Here is a 21,161-nt window from a genome sequence, read left to right as displayed (position 1 = left end):
TGAGTGTTCATGCTGGATCTTACCGAACTCTAGTTTGAGGTCAGGTTGATATAGTATTAATTAATCTAATATTTATGTAGGGCTTGAAATGAGCATGGGGGGGCGGGGTGGGGACTCTTGAGATGCACCTTGCCAGCTTCAAGTGGTGCAGTTTCAGGGCCTATCCTCCAACCCCCCACTGAGGTGGAGGTTTTAAGATATGGCCAAGAAGAGTTTGGGAGCTGTTTCTCCAGTGATAATGGCCCTTGTTGCACATTTCCAGATATGCATGAATGGAGCCCTCTCCTGTTGAGGAAGAGTTCCTTTTCCTTTGGGAACCAAGAGGAGACATGGTAATACTAGGCAGTGATATCAGCAACCCAGAGACTTAACCCTGACAAGGCTGATCAATGTGTGTGTGGAGATATCTCTGGCAAACCCAGAACCCAGCAGATATTACAGCAAAATATGGGTTGTTCTGTGGAAGCTATTTGCTCCTCATAGGAGGGGTCTAGGTGGGAGAGGCTGACCTTGAAATCGAAGGCAGTGACTTTTCAGTCAGATGCATACCTGGGACACGGAGGATGAGGAGAGGAGGGGGGCTGGGAGAGTAGGCAGGACTCGATGGCACTGGAAGGGACCTCCAGAGGGGCAAGGCACCCTTCTGGGCTTATGACTGGGTCTGGTCACAGCAATGAGGAAGGGTGTGTTTGCCATTAAGATATTTCAGCATTGTCTTACTACTCAGAGAACAAGACTGGTTTGTTACCTCATCCCAGCCCAGTTCCCTTCAAATTCAGTTCTTAGCAGGACCCACTCAGCCAGCTGCTCTGAGTTTCTTAGTAGGTGGCCTCCAGCCCAGCTAGAAAGTCTCCCAGCCATAATACGGATTTTGAGGATAAAAGAGAGTTTAGCTTTATTTTTGGCAGTTGACTTTGAATTCCATTACTATGATGGACTCGAAATACGCACCTGAGTGTGTGTGGATCTTGTACCACCTACATTAGACTCACATCGGGGGAGGGATGTTGAAAAATGCATATTTTCCCCAGTCCCATTCCAGAAGTAGGAAATGAGAGACTCTGGTGGGACCTAGGGATCTTTATGTTAAAATCCTCCAGGGTGAAGCCGAGGATGTGTCTTTTGAAGCGAATTTCTGGGATTGGGCGGGATAGATGACGGCCTTCTAAAACCCAAATTTGAGTGAATATGCCCAGCGGGAAACCCCTGGCTCTCGCAGCCTCAGTTTCTCCCTTCGGCCAGGGCACGTTCTGCCCCCACTTGTTTGCTAGGCTGCAGGAAGAGGAAATTAGTAAGTGCAAAGAACTGGAGAAAGCGCCGCAGCTGGGCTGGGAGAGAAGAGAAGCTCTTACCCCTCCCACCCGGACTCTGCAGGTAACCGTGTCACCGCCCCTCTAGCCCTGTGGACGGCGGTCCCTTTAACAGACCTGACCAATCGCGCGCCCATTTCCGCGGTCGCTCCTCGGCGCGCGGGTAGGGGCTGGATTGGCCGTGCCTGGCGCGCGGCCTGCTCCGCCCCTGCGGCCCTCTGGTTGGTGGCGGCGGCCGCGGGCGCGGGGCGGGTCTGCCGGCGGGGCGGGGCGGCCGGTGCCCGGGGGCGGGCGGGCGGCAGGACAGCGGCCGGAGCCTGAGCCCGAGCCGGAGCCGCGGCGGCCGCGGAGCACGGGCGCCGGCGCAGTACAATGAAGCAGCCAGCGGAGCCGGGGTGAGCGCGACCGGGGCCGAGCGGGGGGCGGTGGAGGGAGCGCCCGCGGAGAAGGCCCGGGCGGGGGGCGGCCCGACCCCGCAGGGTCCCGGCTGTGCCGGGGGCTGGCGGCCGTTGGTGCGGCGGGGCAAGGGGATCGGTCCCCTCCCGGGATCCCGCCCCGCTGTCACGACGCGGTGTTGACGGGAGACGCCCACCCGCGACGCCCCCGGGCGAACGCCTCGTTCGTTTGGGGTCGGGCGTGGCGGTTTGGGCTTGACCCCAAACGGTGGCGCCGGCCGGCCCATCCCCTCCAGCCTGCCGTCCGCGGGCTCCGGGCTCCGGGCTCGGCCCGGGCCAGGGAGGGCCGTCCACTCGCAAACTAAAGGAAAACAGCTCGTAATTTTATGAATGGGCCCCCCGGCTCCTGCCGCCCCCCTCGCCCGCGTCACTAAATGCTTGGAAGTCGAGAACCGCAGTTACTTTTACGCGGATCTGTCAGGGGCTGGCTGCGCTCGGGTTGTTTTTCTCCAACTCCTTGGAAATCGCGGGTGGCGGTGGGGTGGTTTGCGTGCCTCAGATAGGAGGCGGCGGCGTGCCGAGAGCCGAGGGATCGGAAGGTTAACAAGTGACATTGGGCTGAGGCCTAACGCCAGGTGCCCTGCCCGGGAGCGCGGGTGTGACGGTGGAGGCTGGGGCTGCTGGCCGCTGGCTAGCACCCCAGCGAGACCGAGGCACCGGGAGGAGGAACGCACAGCTACTCCGATTGCACCACGCACGCCGCCCAGATCGCACGGCCGACGCGGGAGTTGGTGCAGGGGAGTTTTCCCCTTTTGAAAACGGTTTTTGGAAAACGTAGCCCCTCAGTGGGTTGATGGTTACTTAAACCATCGGTCGTCATGGTTACGGGGCATCAAATGTAAGGGCAAAGTCTGTTTCCACCCTCGCTCGCTCTCCGAAGCTATGAAGTACTTTGTCACTACGTTTTTACAGACACTGCGCCGGGCGGACATACTTTTTTAGAGTTGAAGGGAAAGCGTGGGCTCCTTGAAGGCAGGGGTGGTACCAGATTCCTGTTTGAAGTCCACCGTGGTTCTGCTCTGCACAGGAATTGAAAGGAGTCGGCCTTCTGCACATTTTGATGGTTCTCATCAAAGGACTTAAAGGATTCCTTTCAGGAGCCAGATGTAAGCTGGAAGGAAAACAACGAGTGACTTTTACATGGAGACCAATAAGGAAAATCAGAGGGGCAAATGATCCTTGAACTCCAGGGTAGGGGGTATTTGAGCAGGCCAGGTGTGTGAGTTTAGAACCAGGTGACACAGTGAAGCTTGTCTCACAGGAGGTATTGAAAGAGTCAAACAGCCATTTCTATTAGTTCTTACTCAACCCTTAAGCTGTTTTGGTATTTCAAGTTCTTCCAAGAATTGGTAGTTGGTCTAAACTTACGGAAAACAAGTAAGCCTCCCAAGGTGATGGGGATAGAGCGGGCCTTTTGCCATACAGCTTCTTTCTTTCACACGGGCCTCTCCGGGAGTGTCCGTGAAGGCCTCAAGTCCATGTGCGGAGAGGGCTGTGGGTGAACTCAACTTGGCCTGCATTTATCTCCAGGAAGGGGTGCTATGCCTGAGAGGAAGGAGATTAGCAACCTGATTCAAATCAAGATGGTGGTCATTGCAACAACCGAGAAGTCACCCAGGGGCTGGGACGGAGGGAGGGAAGGGAAGTGCGAGAGTGTGCTTGGGCTGAGTGTCCCCGGGCTTGGAGGTTGGAAGAAAGTAGCATGTGGCCCTGTGAAAGGATTGGAGATAGCACACATACCGAAGGTATTGCTTGTTTATTAGAGATTATGTTTTTAGAATACTTCTGGAAAAGCAGCAGGAGAGATTAGGCTTTTCAGGTAGAGTCAATGGACAAGATGTTTTGGAGTCTTCATCCAAAAGAAATCGCGTATAGTCGAAAAATATTCATTCAACTAATTTTTTTTTTTTTAACGTTTATTTATTTTTGGGACAGAGAGAGACAGAGCATGAACGGGGGAGGGGCAGAGAGAGAGGGAGACACAGAATCGGAAACAGGCTCCAGGCTCTGAGCCATCAGCCCAGACCCTGACGCGGGGCTCGAACTCCTGGACCGCGAGATCGTGACCTGGCTGAAGTCGGACGCTTAACCGACTGCGCCACCCAGGCGCCCCTCATTCAACTAATTTTTATTGAGCCGATAGTGTGCCAGAAACTGCCAGGCATTGTGGGTTGTGGTGGAAAAAACCAAAACGGGTGGAGAGTTTGTTTCTACATGTGGTATGATTCGCCTTCCCACCAGGTCAAAACTCTCTTTTAAGGATCTTCTGAAGTCCTTGAGGAAAGAAAGGGAGAAATACACCGAATATTACTTAGTGTGAGAACAAAACAGAACAACAGGGGAGGATCTTCCCACTGTAGATCACTTTTGGTGTCAAACTGAAACTTCAGAGAATGGTTTTCTGTGTCAGGTTTGGTATAAAACCATCTGCATCCTCCTATCTGTTGGCCAGTATCTTTTCCTGGTGATGGTTCCTGTGCCGTCTTCCTTCTATCAATTTATTTGTTCAAAAATTTGGAAGTTCGTGAAACAAACATAGTCCCTGGCCGCCAGATGTTTCCACTTCATTTTCTTGGCCTGAGTATCCCTCAGCATCTGCTTTCTTCTGTCTGACCCTTGGTCTCTCCTGAGCGTCCCCTTGGGAATTGTTGAGGTTGCAGGGAACGTTTGTTGTTTGATCCTGTCCCAAAGCAGAAGGCAGCTAATACAGAAAAGAGAGCATTTGTTTAATTCCAACTCTGCTGTGTACTCCTTTCTCGCCCTCCCTCCCTCCCTCTCTCTCCTCTGTCTCTCCCTCTCCCTCCCTCTCTCTCTTTCTCTTTTCTCTGTCCCTCTCCCTCTCCCCCTCTCCCCCTCTCCCTGCCTCCAGTAGGAGATATATATACACATATATATCTCCAGTCCTTGAGCAGCGCTCTAAGGGAGAAAGGTTGTGGTAGCCTCATTTTATGGAAGAGGGAAGGAACTGAGGCTCAGAGCAGTTCAGTAACTTGTCCAGAGTGATAAGCGGGTTAGATGGTGGAGCAAGAATTTCAGTCTAGAACTTTCTGATTCCAAAGCCTGCCTTTTCCATTGGACTCCATGGCTTCTCCCAGAAGAGGAATGGCAGTTCTAGCACAGTGCCTTCTTTGGACACATGGAAGGTCAGGTTCAGAGATGTTCAGAGAATTGCCACAGTTAATATGCTCACGGTGGACCAAGAATTAGCGCCCTGTGCCCTGCCTCTCTGCCTGGTACCGTTTTAGGTAATTCACGTGGCTGCTGGGAGATTTGAGTTTACTGCCCATACTTACCAGGGGGCATCCCAGTGCTTCCATTTAGCAGCTCTGTGACTTTGGGCAAATTTTTTTTTTCTCTCTATACTTCAGTTTCTTTATCTGTAAAACGGGGACAGTGTGCACGTTTCAGCCGTGCTAAGATATGTACAGTTTGTGTCATCTTAACATTTCTGAAGATAAGTGTCTCATGATGTATGGGGTCTCACAGTTGTAGTTGGCAGCAATGTCCTCTTTTTGCACATAAAATAATGGTACATCGTCCAGCAGTGACGTCTCAGATGAACCATAGTAGCATATTCTTTATAGGTAGTCGTGAGGATTACACCAAGTCGCTCACATGCCTGGCACATAGTGAATACCCAGTATCAGTGGATGCTATTGAATGGCAGGGCTAGGGTTAAGTGGTGGGTCACTCTGGAAAAGCTGGGGACATCTCAGAAGATTTACCACTTGGAGTTTAGGCACTAATCCATGATCTGTGGGCCAGAGGAGCGTTTTCCAGTTTGCCTGGAACTCTGTCCTTTGGCTGACTCTTGTCCCCATGAGAAGTGTTAACTTCAGGAGCTAACGAGCCATGGACAGACAACTCCCTTTGTCCTGCCTATTCATTAAGGTCTTTGTCAACTTTAAATCCCGAGTTAAAAAGAAATATCGTTATAAGAAGATTGGAAACCTACACTGATGCGAATGCTCTCACGTGTGAAGTTTAAAGCACCTCAAGGTTATATACAAGATTCTGTGTTTCCCCTTTCAAAACTTCTAATGTTTAATTGCTTTGGGCGAAGTGTCTGGGAGATTAATCAGAAGGAGGCTAGCTGGTCATGAAAGTACTGAAGCCCTTGACTAGCAGTAGGTGAGGTAGAGAGAGCACTAGAGTGGCCGTGGGAAGGCCTGCTCTAGTCCTAGGGTTTTATTATGTGAGTTCTTGGGCTCATTTCACCACTCTGAGCTTCAAGGGTCTCTTTTCCAAAATGAGGACTTGATTTCTCAGTCTCCTCCCCTGACCCCCTCCAACACAGTATCGTAGATTACGCCAGTTTATGAACTAAGGATCTGAGAAATTAAATGGTTGAAAGACACTTACTGCGTTCAGGATTCCCTGAAGTCTCACTTGGGTGTTTGTGACAGTACTTTGTAAAGCAGAAAACAATAGTCAGGTGATAACAAATGAGTCGACTATCATTGATGGAGAATTGCTGTGTGCCAGGCACTGTCTCTACTTTTAAATCTCACATCACTCTATGAGTAGTAGATCCCACTATCAGTCTTATTTAAGATGAGAACACTGAGGTTCAGAGAAGTAAGTAACTTGTCCGTGATCACACAGCAAGGATGAGGGCTACTGTTGCTACCTGTATGAGCGCTATGGTTGTTTCCGATGGACCCTGCCTTGTCTGGGAATCCTCTCAAGCCATGTGCCCTAGGAGTTTTCCAGTTCAAAAGCAGGATTCCCCCTGCTTTATTTTTTAACTTTATTTATTAATTTTGAGAGAGAGAGCGTGCAGGAGTGCATGAGTGGGGAAGAGGGAGGGAGGGAGGGAGGGAGGGGGAGAGAGAGAAAGAGAATTGAATCTACTTGGGGGCTCGATGTCACAAACCATGAGATCATGACCTGAGATGAAATCAAGAGTCAGATGCCTAACTGAGCCACCCAGGTGCTCCTAGATTTCCCCTGCTTTGAGTCACAAATATCCTACTCTTTTCTCATGTACTCAACACCTGTTTAAATTTGAGTTCTTGTTCAGGACATCTGCTGTGTACTGGGAGAACTTTGTTCAAGGTAAAGAATAACCCCTGTGGGAGTTGTAGGCGACTTAAGTCCCTGAAAGGCAAAGTTTTTCTTTGATGAACAGAAGCCAGAACCTGGGTCACTGTGAGCATAAGTGGGACCATTGAGAGCAGAATCCAGCAGCCTTTCCGTGTGGAAGCTGGTGGGATAGGAAACGTGGGTTGGCTTTGAAACAATCGGGTAACCTCTCTCTTTTGGGTTTGCCTGAAATGCTGGTTCTGAGGGCTTTGCCCTACTAAGAAGTTTATTGGAACTAACAAATTGAGTGCCTCCCCGGCTTATCCTAACAGCTGAGAATGGCCCAGGGCAAGAGGAACCCTTTTCAGTGGTAAGCTTATTTGCGATTTGAGATTTAAACCCACCCCTTGGATTGCTCCTGCAAATAATCTTTCAGAATCACAATATGCATTTTCTGAGTTTCATTTCTCTGTTGTTTCTTACAGCTGACATAAGCTGGCCTGTTCTCTTATTCAATTTTAAATTCTTTCTTACATCTAATGCTGTCTTTTTAAGCAGTGTTCCTAAAGATGGTTCTCTTTATCATTTGGGGCTTGAAATAGAGAATTTAAAAATCTTGCCATTGAAAGGACTGACTGAACAATGACTGTTACTCAATCAATAAAGATTTGAGCATCTACCAGAGCCAACGATTGTGCCTGGTGTTGGAGATCCAGTGGGGAGCAAAACATGTGGTCTCTGCCCGGCATACAGCATATTATCTAGTGCAGGCAATAAACAAGTCGAGATGTATGCATTGTGTGTATATATTACACTGTGAGAAGTGTGAAGGCTCCTTCCTGTGAAGGGGAAGAACAGTGCACTGAGAAGGAAGAAAGGGAGCCAGCCAGCATGGGGAGTGTCCAGGAAAGCGTTTCAAGAGGGAGCGGCATGTGGAAAGTGTGGCTGTGGGGAGGAGGGGCGAGGATGGGGAAGGAGGCATCACAGGGAGACCCAGGGAGAGCCGTGCATAGAGACGAAGAGCCAGGGCTCAGGAGCCAGGTATTGCTGCAGGGGCCTTGAGGATTTCTTAGCCTCGTGGTGCCTCAGTTTCCCGCCTCCAAGTGACATCAGGATTGAATGAGCTGATGTCTGCGAGGTCTGGAGAACAGTGCCAGGCATGCGTAGGAAGGGCTGGGGGCGAGGGTGTGCTGATTCTCACACAGTGGAGAACTTGACCTGGAGTGGGTAAGCCACTGTTCTCGGTCAGCATTTTCCATCATTCCGTGTGTAAAGTAACCGCAGGGCTGAAGAGGAGACTAAGATAGCTAACATGCGTGTCTGCTGGACGCATTCTGCGGTAGCTCGGTGTTGGTCCGTCTGTCATGCGCTAACATTGAGCACCTGTGCATGGGGAGCACTTGATATGGGGCCTCTGCTCCATCGGCTGTGGGTGCTGTGTTCGGCTGGAAGCAAGCGGGGACCAGAAGCAGTGTTCCTCTGCTCCTTCCTGCAGTTGTCTGCATTCGTGTTTGGACACGGGAGGTCAATTTTTAGCCTTTTTTTTTTTTTTTTTTTTTTTTTTTTTTTTTTCCTTATAGGAGGAGGCAGAGGCCAGAGGCTGGTGATCAAATGTGACAACTCAGAGTTGCTAAGTGCAGTGCCTGCCTGAACTCCATGCCCTATGAGATTTGGTGTGGTGCTTTCTGAGGGAAGCCGCCACACGTCAGGATCATATAGGAAGAAATTTCATCAAAGGAGTCACTGGCTTTGGTTCTTTGGCCTGGTTTGGGATGTTTAGTAAAATAGTATAGACCCAGCCATATCAAAATTTGTATTTATCCTGCAGAGTATTTGTTAGAACTGACCAAATTTGTATATAATTACATTCGTTCCTTTAAAATTTTCTCTTTATTCTGGAAACATTTTTTAAATTAAAAAAAAAAATTTTTTAATGTTTATTTATTTTTGAGAGACAGAGAGAAGAGTGAGAGCAGGGGAGGGGCAGAGAGAGAGGGAGACACAGAATCTGAAGCAAGCTCCAGGCTCCGAACTGTCAGTACAGAGCCCGATGCGGGGCTTGAACCCATGAACTGCGAGACCACGACCCTAGCCAAAGTGGGATGCTCCACTGACTGAGCCACCCGCCCAGGCACCCCTGGAAACATTTCTTAAATTCACAAAAGAATAACATAATGAGCCCCGTGGATCTATCATTGTTCCAATAATTAGTGACATTTTCCTAATCTTGTTCCAAGATAGTTTCAATTTGAAGCATTATTGGTGGATTTTCTATCAGTGTAAATGTATCTTTGGAATATAAAATTATATGGTGGATATGGTCCCAGAAAAAAAAATTGTTGCATGCTGCCTAATTACAGGACTGGTGTTGGTAGTTAAAATTCAGAATCCTAAATGAACATTTCTTACAAGCCCTCATGGACTTGCTTGTGAAAAGTAGGCATCCCTGACTCGGCTGCATACGGAAGACTGTAACCTGGGGTCTCAAATTGGAGCCCCGTGCCTCCAATCACATACTCAGTGAGAGTGATGCCTCCTGAGGCTGGGACAAGAGGCCCATCCAGACTAGAGGGCCGCCCTTGCAACTTGACAGGAGAATGCATTTGAAGTCTGGGTCAAGGGCGCAGAACTTGCTTCTTTTGTAAGATGGATCTGAACCCACTGCATACTCCAAGGATGAATTCCCATGGACTGTTTTCCCCCTTATTTCCCTTTCGGAGTTATTCTGCTATAAAAACTGTTCGATCCCTAACCCTTGTTTTCTACTGTACTTGCATTCATTCATTCATTCATTCATGACCCAACAAACATTTAAGAAGCTTGCACAATGGGTCAGATAGTGTGCCAGGTACTGGGTATACGGGGGTGAGCAAAATTGACAAGGTCCTTGCCCTCCTGGGAGAAGGAGAAAAGCAGATGTCTACTAAAAAATATGTCATGAGAAATGGTGAGAAGGGCTACAAAGGACGAGAACAAAAGGGAGCGAGGTGAGCGGGCGGAGCTGTTTCCTGAAGAGGGAGCAGGTGGTTCCGAGCAGGCCTCCGTCCCTTCCTCCTGGGAACAGAAAGGTGCCTGGAACATAATAAACTAGGAGGAGAAAGCCATGTGGCCCAGCTGAAGCAGAAGGCAGGAGGGACTAGATCACACAGCACTTTTCAGAATATGGATCTTAACCCACGAGCAACAAGAGGCTCTCTTGGGGTGTTGGGCAAGAATGTGACATGCTCATATTAGGAATTTTTTTTAATTTAATATTTTTTTTTCAGTAAGCTCTACCCCCAATGGGGGGTTTGAACTCAAGACCCTGAGATCAAGAGTCACATGCTCTACTGACTGAGCCAGCCACGTGCCCCGACATTAGGGCATTTTTTAAAATCACTCCCATGACAGTGGGGCAAATAGATGGAAGTCGCCGTGGGGAGAGCCATGAGGGGGATGCTGCTGTCTTCCAAGCAAAAAGGTGGTCATTTGGACCAGAGCAGTGGCAATGAAATGGGAGAGAGAGAGACCATTCAGGAGAGGTTTAAAGAGAAAAATCATATCACTTGGTAAAGGACTAGGTAAGGGCCGGCTTGCATTTGCAGTGAAGAGAAATGTAAATTACTCCTGGCAGAAAACATTGGCTGTACATACTCTGCAACTCACTGGTATTACACTTCCCTTGGCACCTGTTTTTCAGAAAAGCTGTTCTCCTGATTTGCTCTTAAATCTATTCTTGAAAACTGTCATCCGTTTTTGAAACATGCTCATTGAGCATCTACTATGTGCTGGGAAGAAAGAGGTGACCAAGACAGCCCAGGCCCTCAGCCCGTCTCCTCTGCGCCTCCACATCCTCCTGGCAGCAAACACAAGTCCCCAGGCTGGGGGTTGTCCTACCTTCCAAAACCTTCGTATGGGCCAGGTTGGAAGGGTGGCCCTCTTTTCTGGACGGGCTTCCTGTTCCAGCTTCAGGAAGTGGCTCTCTTTGCCGAAGTACGTCATCAGTAGCACAGGTCTCCAAATTGAGGCCTCAAGGTTAGAGTCCTCCACATGTGGTCCACAGTCAGGGATAGAGTAGTCTTACTCTCCTTCTAGAAGATAGGGATTGTGCCCTGTTCATATTTGTATCTCCTCCCTCTCACACCCCCCTCCCCTGTCCTCACTCCCATTGACAAACCAGAGCGCTCTGCCCTTGGAGGTGTTCAGCAGGTGTTTAATAGCCCCTGGTATTACTCAAAAATAATGCCAGATGAGCCCTGAAGAGGGCTCTAGGCAGCAGTGGGAGGGGAAGAAGCTTCCTGATTTGGAGAGAATGCCTGTTGGGGAGGCAGCTGTACTTAGACCTGGCCCTGCCGGTGGGGTGACTTGCCCTCTCCTTGAGGCCAGTTTCCAGGTGAGGGGAAGAGCCTCCCTCCTCAGATCACCTGTCACATGGGAGGGAGTCATAAGAGACATCTGGATCTGCACTGGAACTTTGAAGTTCTAGAAAGGAAATGGACTTGAGGCAGAGATGGAGGTTAAATTTCTTCTACAACTTTTGTGATTGTGATCCTGAAAGAGAAAAATGATGTGGGATGTCATTAGCTGATCTCCTTGGTAACTTTTTTTTCCTTTGCTTTGTTTTGGAAGAAGGGACTGGGTCCCTAGACCAGGTTGTCTAATAACCAGAGAGGAGGTGTTTATTGAAGACCAGAGTGATGTCTTTTCTGGGAGACTTGCAAGTCTGGTTGGAAAGGCTTTAAGCTGAATATTAAGGGGATAGAAGAGAAAAGTATAAAAAGAAAAAGAGAAAAGTATACAGGAAATCTACAGAAGCTGACAACACAGAGACCTGTGTGACTCAGCAGCAGTGTGGCCACCAAAGTGGTGCCCAGAAAGTCTCAAATGGAAATTAGCACCAAAGCTGCTTGAGAACAGTGTGGAGGGAAGGGGTCATGTATCTGTAAACTCCTGCCTGAGGCTGAGCAGCCAATGCCTCCAGGCCCTGGAAACCTTAACAGGTAAATATGATCTGCTGGTAGGTTGGAATAGAGCAAAGTGGCATGGGCACCCCTGGCCCCACGGAAAATCATAGGAGAGATTCCCTCTGTGTGCCCTGACCACGGAAAGCTCGTGGCGAGCATTCCTGTTGTGATGGAAAGAGCAGGGGCAGGTATGTAATTGTAGGACAGACAGCCCGCCAGACTGAGGTGGCAATGATTGTGTTCCATAGACAGATCTTAAAAGAGGCCCCTGGCAGATGTCGTAGATCATGTAGACGTTTTTAGGCGACTTATTAGAAGTGGACCATGTGGTAAGTTTAGCACTACCTTGCTGATATTTTACCTCTGAGAGCAGGTAGAGGGAAGTGTGTGTGTGTGTGTGTGTGTGTGTGTGTGTGTGTGTGTGTGTGTGTTGTGGGGGCAGGGTGCTGTTTGGACCTAATGATGACAAACAAGGAAAAGCCAGTTGACATTGTGGACAGGGTAAAGCCGTGTGCGGAGGGGCAAGGGAGCCTACGACCGCAGCCCAGAAATAAGCACAGAGCTTGGGTTTAGGCTTGGCTGGCTCCACAGCCCCTGCTCTTGGAGCATCTCCTACCTTATACTGTTGTTTCCTTTGATAAAAATGATGGAACTGCTATCATGGAAGCTGAACAGGAGCCATCTTGGTGTCTTCAAATCCAGATGCCTGATGGAAATGACCTCTTGAGCATCACCCCATGGCAATGACTGATTTCATGTGGCTCCTTCTTGGTCTCCGTCTGCCTCCCCCCCTCCCCCCACTAAGAGTTCAGAGCAGACACTGCAGTACCTGTACTAGAAGTCTGAAGGGAGTTGTCCTCGGGGAAAGTCGAGCTGCTTGCCCTGGCTAAGTTCAGAGGCAAGATCGAAATGGAAAATAAGTCAGAGAAGACCCACGGGAAAGGAGTTGCTTTTGTTTTAATTTCCCAGGGTAGGATAATGTCTATGGGGATGTGATGAGTGGTATTCGATCCTGATGGGGTAGGTTAATAGGAAAGCAGGAGCATTAACTTTTTTTTTAAGGCTAAACCTCCCAACAGAAATGACTATTGATCATATTCTGAGCCAGAGACCAACCTCATTTGGTCAGCCTAGCTTTTGTGATCAAGAGGGGTGTTGGCAGAGGCTTAACAGCCTGAAGCAAATTTTGTTTCATGAGGTCTGATTTGTGGCATGAAAATCTTATGGAAGGAGAAAACATACCTTGAGTTTCTGAATTCGGTGACAGAGTTGCTTTGGCAGCAAATGTAGCAAGTGCAGGGCCCGGAATTTTCTGGAGCAGATGGTCAAGAGGTCCTTCAAACTGTATGAACTTATAATGCCAGAGTGCTAATCTCAAAAACTAAATTTTTAAACATGTTTAATAAATGTATATTTCTATAACCCACAGCTTAGAAGAAGTCTGCCAGAAATTACAAGTCTTAGCTGTACTGTGGCCTAAGAATTTTAGCCATTTTGTGTTATCTGTCAGAGTTGACCCATTAACTGCAATTTCCTCTCCCAGAAATAGCATGCTGCTCCTTCTGGGCTCCCTTGTACAGTGCTACAATTGGGTACTGTGGCCTGTCACCCAACACTGCACAGTGGTGGTTAGTAAGTGATGAGTGAGATGGGTACTCTATAGCAAGCTAAGGAAAAAAGTGTGATTTTTTTTTTTTTTTTTGGCTGCATTTTCCTAGTTTAGGAGTTCACACAGGTGCCCAAATTGGTATTTAAAGGGGAAAGGAAAGGTTTTTGCTACCTTAAAGGAGGGTAGTTACCTGGTTCATCCGTGTCTGTATTTCTGCCCGTTGTTGTAGGGTACACATCAGTTTCTCTGACTGATTACAAAAAACCTACCGTGATGCTCTTGCTTAGGGAGGGAGTGGCCCTGCCAGACAAGCAGGAAGCCCCGAAACTAGCTTCAGAACCCCTCGTCCAACCGGCTCGATGATTTCAAGCCAAATTCTTTGGGGCTTGAGATAGGACCTATCAAATGGGTTATCCCCACACTAAGTTAATATGGGCTGATTACCCAGTGATCCTTTGAGCATTCAGCAGATGACGCTGCTCCCAAGGCAATGGCCGTGCTTGGGGACTGTCGTGGGGCAGGTCCAGACTCTTTTGCAGTGAAAGGCAGTCTTCTGTGAATCTCTTAAATGAGAGTCTCTTGAAGGTCTTCACCCACTTTGTCATTCTTTTTTAGGGAGGTCTTTGAAGAATCTTAAAGCATGCATTCGCATGGCATTAAACACGATAAATTCTTAATTACAAATGATTAATTAGATTGTTTTCTTCCTGATTAATAGCTTGTAAGTCAGTGTGCCAGTTTTTCTTTCTTTTTTAACGTAAGCAAGCACTTAAGTATGTTTTGGAATGTTTGCTTTTCAATTTTTTGGTTGTTTGTAGAGAGTCTAGAAAGGAACCACCTATTTTCCCATTAAGGTCTTTGCGCCAAGAGTTAGAAAAAAAAAAAAAAAAAAAAACCATGGAACTTCGGGAGGCACTAAGACTGTTTTCTTGGGGCAGGACTTCATCTTGCTCTCTTTTGTTCTGCCCAGACTTCTAAAAGACCACGCACCCACCATCCAAAGGGTGTACATCAAAAAGTTTTTAACCTGTCACTCAGAACCATGTAACGGGTTCTTTCAAGCAGGGTTTTTAAAAACCTTGGGGGGGGTGGAGGGAGGGGAGGAGTCTATGTCTTCTAGAAAACTGAGTGTGAAGTCTTTGTATTTGGTGGTGGTAGGGTCTTTGATGTTCATCAGGTTTCCAAACGGCCCTTGAAGGAGAAAAGTTGAGGAGGGACTCCAGCTCTAAAGCCTCCGTACCACTCGTCTAGAAAACTCTCAGGCCAGCTATTTAGAAAGGAGGGGCAGATTAACAGAAGTGAAAGAACATAGAGCACAGACTGCAGGTTTCTAAGGGGCGGGAGTCCATGCACGCAAGCCTGGCTTCTCACTGGTCCTCCCTGGCTACCCCTGGGTCCCTGAGATTCTCCTTCCTCCCTACTGTCCTCTCTCCCCTTTTCCGGTCCTTAAGGTATCCTTTGTTGGGAGAGCACTGGATAAACTTGTCCTACAAGCCACGTACCATGTGCTAGGATATTTTGTCCTTGGTTTCTTCAGTCTTTTTTTTTTTTTTTTTTTGGTCAGTGTCCTGACTGTTCCCTAACTTCTCATAAGCCTCTCTTTTCATTTTTCTTGGGTTTATCTCTTACATCACCTCATTTTCCTCCCTTTCCTCCTCCCCCCCACCTTTTTTTTCTTAATGAGTTCTAAGTTAATCTGTTCCCTGTCACTGACTTTTCTGTTAGGTCTGGTAATTCTTCTCTGCAGCCAGAAAGGGGGACCTGAGCTAGACAGAGAACCCAGAGGCTGGTCCTTCCAGCTGTGTGGTTCTGGACGGTGGGGCCTGCTCCTACCTGGGATGCCGGGGGTCTCAGCTCACCCCCTTCTATCCCAGAAGTCAGCCATCTGCTCTGGTGGCCTCTGACTGGCCAGGAACACACATACGCCATTGCTGTCACAGGCTCCTACCTTTCTTTGTGGACCTCATATGTATCCTGTGATGGCAAGCTGTGCTCATGAAAGTAGGATTCTGTTTTATATTCCTTATTCCAATGTTGCCAGAGGCAGAAAAGACAGAAGTTATTGCTTTCAGAAAGACTGTTCTTCCAGAGGCAGGCCAACATACAAGAGAGCATCGGCGACAAATGTGCATTATTGCAACAAGCAGAAATTTAAACTGCAGTAAAAGGTGATCATTTTCTACCTTGCGTAGCTTAAGCTTCTTCCCCTCTCCGAGTTTCTTCCCCAGTGCTCTGGGGAGTCAGGGGTCCGGCCCTGAAACGGTTTGGGAGGAAGGTCTCCTACTCTTGCTGCTTCTGAGGATTCATTAGCCCCTTGGCAGCATTAACCTTCACATGGAGGTGGGGATGTGATCCAGGAGGCTCTGCTTAGGAAACCAGATCTCTGAATTGATAGAGCCATCTCATGAGCTAGTAATGCAAGCTGTTGGTAATTACAAAAAACCTACCGTGAAATTCATCCAAAATTAATGAAGAGTCAGCACTGTGGATTTTAAATAACAGAGAAAGTTATGGCATCGGCTCTCAGTTATCTGAGTAGATTATTTCTTGCTGGTCTTTAAGCCTTTAGCTGGTTTCCCTTTGCTCCCTGTTGTGCCCAGGGGCTCTCTTCCCACTCCAGTCTGCTTGGTTTATGTTCCTCCCACACAGACCCATTTTAATGGGAAGCTACTGAAAAATGCAGTGCGTTCCCAAGTCAGTTGTTTGGGATTATCCATTCCACTTTTCTCTTCGGTGAACACAGAGAAGTGAAAAGTCCAGTGTGTTTATAATTAATTTTTCTTACTGTTTATTTATTTTTGAGAAAGAGAGAGAGAGAGATAGAGTGCAAGCAGGGGAGGAGCAGAGAGAGAGGGAGACACAGAATCAGAAGCAGGCCCCAGGCTCTGAGCTGTCAGCACAGAGCCTGATGCAGGGCTCGAACTCACGAACCGCAAGATCATGACCTAAGCCGAAGTCAGACGCTTAACCAACCGAGCCACCCAGGCGCCCCAAAAGTCCAGTGTGTTTAAAAGAAAACAATAAAAATGTGTGGAGAACAAAAACTTGGGAGTGAAAACCAGATAGATGGATGTCTGCATTTCCTGACTTTGATTTTTTTTAAAGGAGCATTGTTCAATACTTTATTGGTGCGTGCACAGATCAAGATAAATGATTAAGATATTTTGAAGCTAAGATCTTTACTGCTTTGGTGACGTACTTTATAGGTATAACCATCCCTTGACTTAATAGGGAGGATCTCTGGTCTATATGTACCTTCATGTGACTTGAAAAGCAACTATTCCATTTGAGTAGATTTCAGTTAGGATAATGGCTTTGAGACATCTCACAATGATACAGTTCTTAGACTCTTAAGATAGAATTGTCAAATTATAGCAAATAGCGTTGGAAATTATTTTGCAATTTTCTCAGCAGATTATAATTTCTCCTTCTGTACATCTTGTTGTTCTGGAAATAATAGTGTAAAGGTACCTTTTTCCAAAACTGATTATTTTCCAAATACAGTGGTACCTTTTGGTGTAAAGGAAATGACAGAGGAAGATTGTGGTCCAGGAGAACCAGCAGGGAACAGGGTTTTTTTTTAGCCCCTCTTTTATTATACCTTCGGCCACATTTTTGAAGAGAGACCGAGAATTGCCGTATGTGTGAAAGAAGATTGGTAACTGGGTGGACTTGAAATGAAAGTGAGATTTTCAGAGTAACAAGGTCACTTTGTTACATGGTTTGTAGAAACAAAGGATGTGTGATCACAGCAGGTCTGGCAGCTGGGGTTGGTGGAAGTGGAGAGTTCGTGTAATCTGAAGGATATTTAAATTTATTTGTATGATATTTAAATTTCCATGTTAGAAACAGCTCCTAGAGAGCAGTGGTTCGTTAAAACAAAAATGGAAAGTCAATTTTTAAAAAATGGGAAGAGGAATGTGCATGTTTGCATCCTTACAGGATATTGAAAAAATTTTTTTAAATACCTAGGACATAGTTTCTTGACGGAGGCAGAGAATGGTGGGAACAGTGCCTTAAGGGTTACGTTTGATGGAGAAGTGCTCAAAGAAAAGACTTGCCTTGAAGGAAAGTTTCTGTGGAGCTGTGCCCTGCATTTTGAGTGATACACCGAAGCACAGCTGACCCCACATTAATTTTGGCCTTTCTTATGAAGCTGGATAAAATAACGCGTTTCTGAGGAAAACTTAGTAAGTTATCATGAAGTATCGAAGCCCCGCGGTGGAAAATGCCAACATCCAAGAGTCCAAAGCAAATTCAAGAATCAACACCCTAAGCGCAGACCTCACATTGACTCACCATCTTGATTTACCTTACTGTGAGGCCCAACGGGTTCTTGTTGGGCACCCCAGAAATGCCAGCGATCCACACCCCCAGAGCAAGTGTTGCAGCTAGTACTTTGGCTTCCTGGTATTTTTCCTGGGAAAACGTGTCTGATTTGAAATAGTTCCCAACTTGATAGAAACGTCGCTCACCAGAGGTGGCTCTGAGAAACTTTGGTTTCCCAAAAGAACAGATAAAGTTCTGGAACCCCTTGAAAGAGTGGTGTCTTCCCTTTTGGAAAATACACCCCTTCAACCTCTGAACACTATGCACCGTCTCCCTAGGAAACACATGTACACACAGACCAAATTTTGCATGTAGATGTTAAGAACCCTTGACGGGGCGCCTGGGTGGCTCAGTCAGCTAAGCGTCTGACTTCGGCTCAGGTCACGGTCTTGTGCTTTGTGAGCTCGAGCCCCACATCAGGCTCTGTGCTGACAGCTCAGAACCCAGAGCCTCCTTCAGATTCTGTAACTCTGTCTCTCTGCCTCTCCCCTGTTCACATTCTGTCTCTCTGTCTCTCAAAAATAAATAGATGTTAAAAAAAAAAACAACCCAAAAAACCCTTGATGTAAAATAATACGATGCAAGGTTTTGGAAGAGAACGTTAGGAAGGAGCTGGCATTTTTCATTGGCAGGTAGAGGCGCTCGCTTGGGAGTGTGCTTTGTGGCTTGTTGGACAGTAAGATTTAGCAGGGCTGGAGCGGGCAGCCAGGCTGATTTTGAGAGAGTTGTACAGATGTTGAGAGTAGCGCTTCCAGAAGGTGCAACTCCTCAGTCCCCTCAAAAGCTGGGGCCCGTGTTTTCTGTGAGGGACTTTTTGGAGATCTTTTTGTTTAGGTGCAATTATTTATTATGTGTATATGAAAAAGCAGTACCGACTCTGCATTTATTTCCCTGGTTACTCATATGCTTTTCCCCTTAGAGTGAAACGACTGACGCAGCCTTTGACCAAGTGGGTTTTAAGAACCTAAAATTGATGCTAGATGAATTGCTTGTTATGTTAGTTGTGAAGGAGATATTGCGTACTTTATTATGCACAACATGACTTCAGAGTTCTACCATTTGAGAATATATGTACATATATATAAAAATAGATTTTAAAAAATAGACTTAAAAATATGTATTTTAAAGTCTATTTATTTAGAGAGAGAGAAAATGAACAAGCGGAGGTGGGGGCAGAGAGAGAGAGTCCCAAGCAGCCTCCGCACTGTCAGCACAGAGCGCCAACGTGGGGCTTGAACTCACAAACTGTGAGATCACGACCTGAGCCAAAACCAAGAGTTGGCCGCTTCACAAACTGAGCCACCCAGGCACCCCGAGAATATATATATATTTTAAAGAAAGTGCCTTATACAAACTGCATGTATTAGATCTGCATCCTGCTCTCAGGGCCTCTGCTCCACTTCCAATGGGCCTGGCAGGTGAGGCAAGCTGAGGGTGGCAGCTTCTGGTCCAAAGGCAGGCCTGGGAGCACAGGTGTAGACCTTGGAGTCCTGTTGGTGGCAACAGCTCTGTGATTTCCACTTGTGGACCCCTGGTGGATGGCGACTTGCAGAGGAGCTTTTATTTAAGCCATCAAGATCTAAGAAGTCACTGCCACCCAGGGGTATTCCCCCCTTCTCTTGAAGGATCCTTTTCTTTTCTTTTTCTTTTTTTTTTTTTTTTTTCATTTATTTTTGAGAGAGAGAGAGCAAGAAGGGGAGGGGCAATGAGAGAGAGAGAGAGTGAGCGAGCAAGAGAGCGAGAGCGCATAGAGCCCGACGTGGGGCTCAAACCCACAAACCGAACCGTAAGATCATGACCTGAGCCGAAATCAAGAGTCAGACGCTTAACAGACTGAGCCACCCAGACGCCCCAGGATCCTTTTCTTTGTTAACGGCTGGCTTGGAATTTCAGTTTCCTAAAGGAAATGCATTTTCCCAGCAGAAACAACATTATACATTGGTTCCCTGGAAAGGAGAAGTACCATGTTCACAGTCTGCATTAGCAAGGCTTGTGCTCCTGCAAAGGATACTGCCCAGTAGAGATGATCCGGGTATAAAGCTAGATCTCACTTTCTCCTAGCAAGTGTTATAATATATTTATAATATGTTACATTCTGGAGCTAAAACCCAATGCCCAGTTGCTAAAAATATACTAGACTGTAAACGATATATTTATTTTCTGTGCTGTATGGAATTTTCTGAAAAGGACATAAACAGATTACTTAGGTATTAAGTGCAGTGTTCATTCATTCATTCAACCAATAAATATTTAAGTGCCTACTATGCACAACATTGGGAACACAGCAGTGAATAAACTAAGTTTCTGCCCTCATAGAGCATGTATTCTGTGGGCTGAGAGGTAGCAAGTAAGTAGCCATATAACACAATGTTAGGTAGTAATATTGTTCTTTAAAATAAAGAGAACCAGGGGCGCCTGGGTGGCGCAGTCGGTTAAGCGTTCGACTTCAGCCAGGTCACGATCTCACGGTCCGTGAGTTTGAGCCCGCGTCAGGCTCTGGGCTGATGGCTCAGAGCCTGGAGCCTGTTTCCGATTCTGTGTCTCCCTCTCTCTCTGCCCCTCCCCCATTCATGCTCTGTCTCTCTCTGTCCCAAAAATAAATAAACGTTGAAAAAAAAATTTTTTTTTAAATTAAAAAAAAATAAAGAGAACCAGGAGATAGGGAGGCCGTGCTTTAAGGATAAGGTTGTCAGGAGAGTCTTTGTCTGGAGGAGACATTAGAGTTGAGTCCTGCTATTAATTAATAATTTTGGGGAGTGACACTTGTCTTTCGGGCCGTGGAATTCAGTGAGGCTTCTTTGTAGAGATTTTTTTTTTAAGTTTATTTGTTTGTTTTGAGAGAGAGAGGGAGAGAACATGAGCAGGAGAGGGGCAGAGAGACAGGGAGAGGGAGAATCCCAAGCAGGCTCTACACTGTCAGCACAGAGCCCGATGAGGGGCCTAATCTCACAAACCATGAGATCGTGTCCTGAGCTGAGATTAAAAGTCAATGCTTAACTGACTGAGCTACCCAGGGGCCCCTTCTTTGCAGAGATTTTGACTGATTAATTTGAAGGACTTTTGAGGAGTTGGGACTTTGGTATCCGTGACCTTTTGAGAGAATGACTGACCTTATCTGGTTGGTAACCTCTTTTGCTTACTATCACTTTTCCTGTGGCAAGAACAGAAGGAGAAATAAAGTTGCCTCTGGCTGTCCTCTTGGTGGTTCAAAGCCCACCAAGCATCTCCCTGCTCTCGGGTTGGCTTTGAGCTTTTGGCCACCGAGCCTGGTTTTCTGATGTTACGCATGCCTGGCGGTCTTTAAAATGAGCAAACTGACTCTTCACTTGTTACTCCACAAAGTCTGACAACCTGAATGCTTTCCTGGGAAGGGTTCCCACATCCAAAGGCCAACTGACCTGAGACTGGCCATGAGTTCCAGATACAGGGACCTGGGTACAGGGTGACGGGTTATAGCTATTGGCCTTAGGCTATTTTTCCCCCCTCCCAA

General features: G+C 47.2%; 1 protein-coding gene across 7 annotated transcripts in view; it reads left to right on the top strand.

Annotated features, from left to right (window-relative positions):
- The first annotated feature begins 1,579 nt into the window (after nt 1–1,579).
- The window catches only part of TEX2 (testis expressed 2), a 108,027-nt gene continuing 88,445 nt past the window's right edge, over nt 1,580–21,161 (top strand). For 3 of the 7 annotated variants that reach the window (XM_045489476.1, XM_045489469.1, XM_045489477.1), the window contains exon 1: nt 1,580–1,705. The gene's annotated coding sequence lies outside the window, so the exon portion shown is untranslated. Of the gene's footprint in view, nt 1,706–2,677; nt 2,872–21,161 lie in introns of all 7 variants that reach the window. The other 4 variants (XM_045489475.1, XM_045489470.1, XM_045489474.1 and 1 more) reach the window with 3 other exon arrangements.

This window comes from Leopardus geoffroyi, chromosome E1 (genome assembly GCF_018350155.1).
Source record: "Leopardus geoffroyi isolate Oge1 chromosome E1, O.geoffroyi_Oge1_pat1.0, whole genome shotgun sequence".
NCBI lineage: Eukaryota > Metazoa > Chordata > Mammalia > Carnivora > Felidae > Leopardus > Leopardus geoffroyi.
This window is presented reverse-complemented; position numbering and strand designations above follow the sequence as displayed.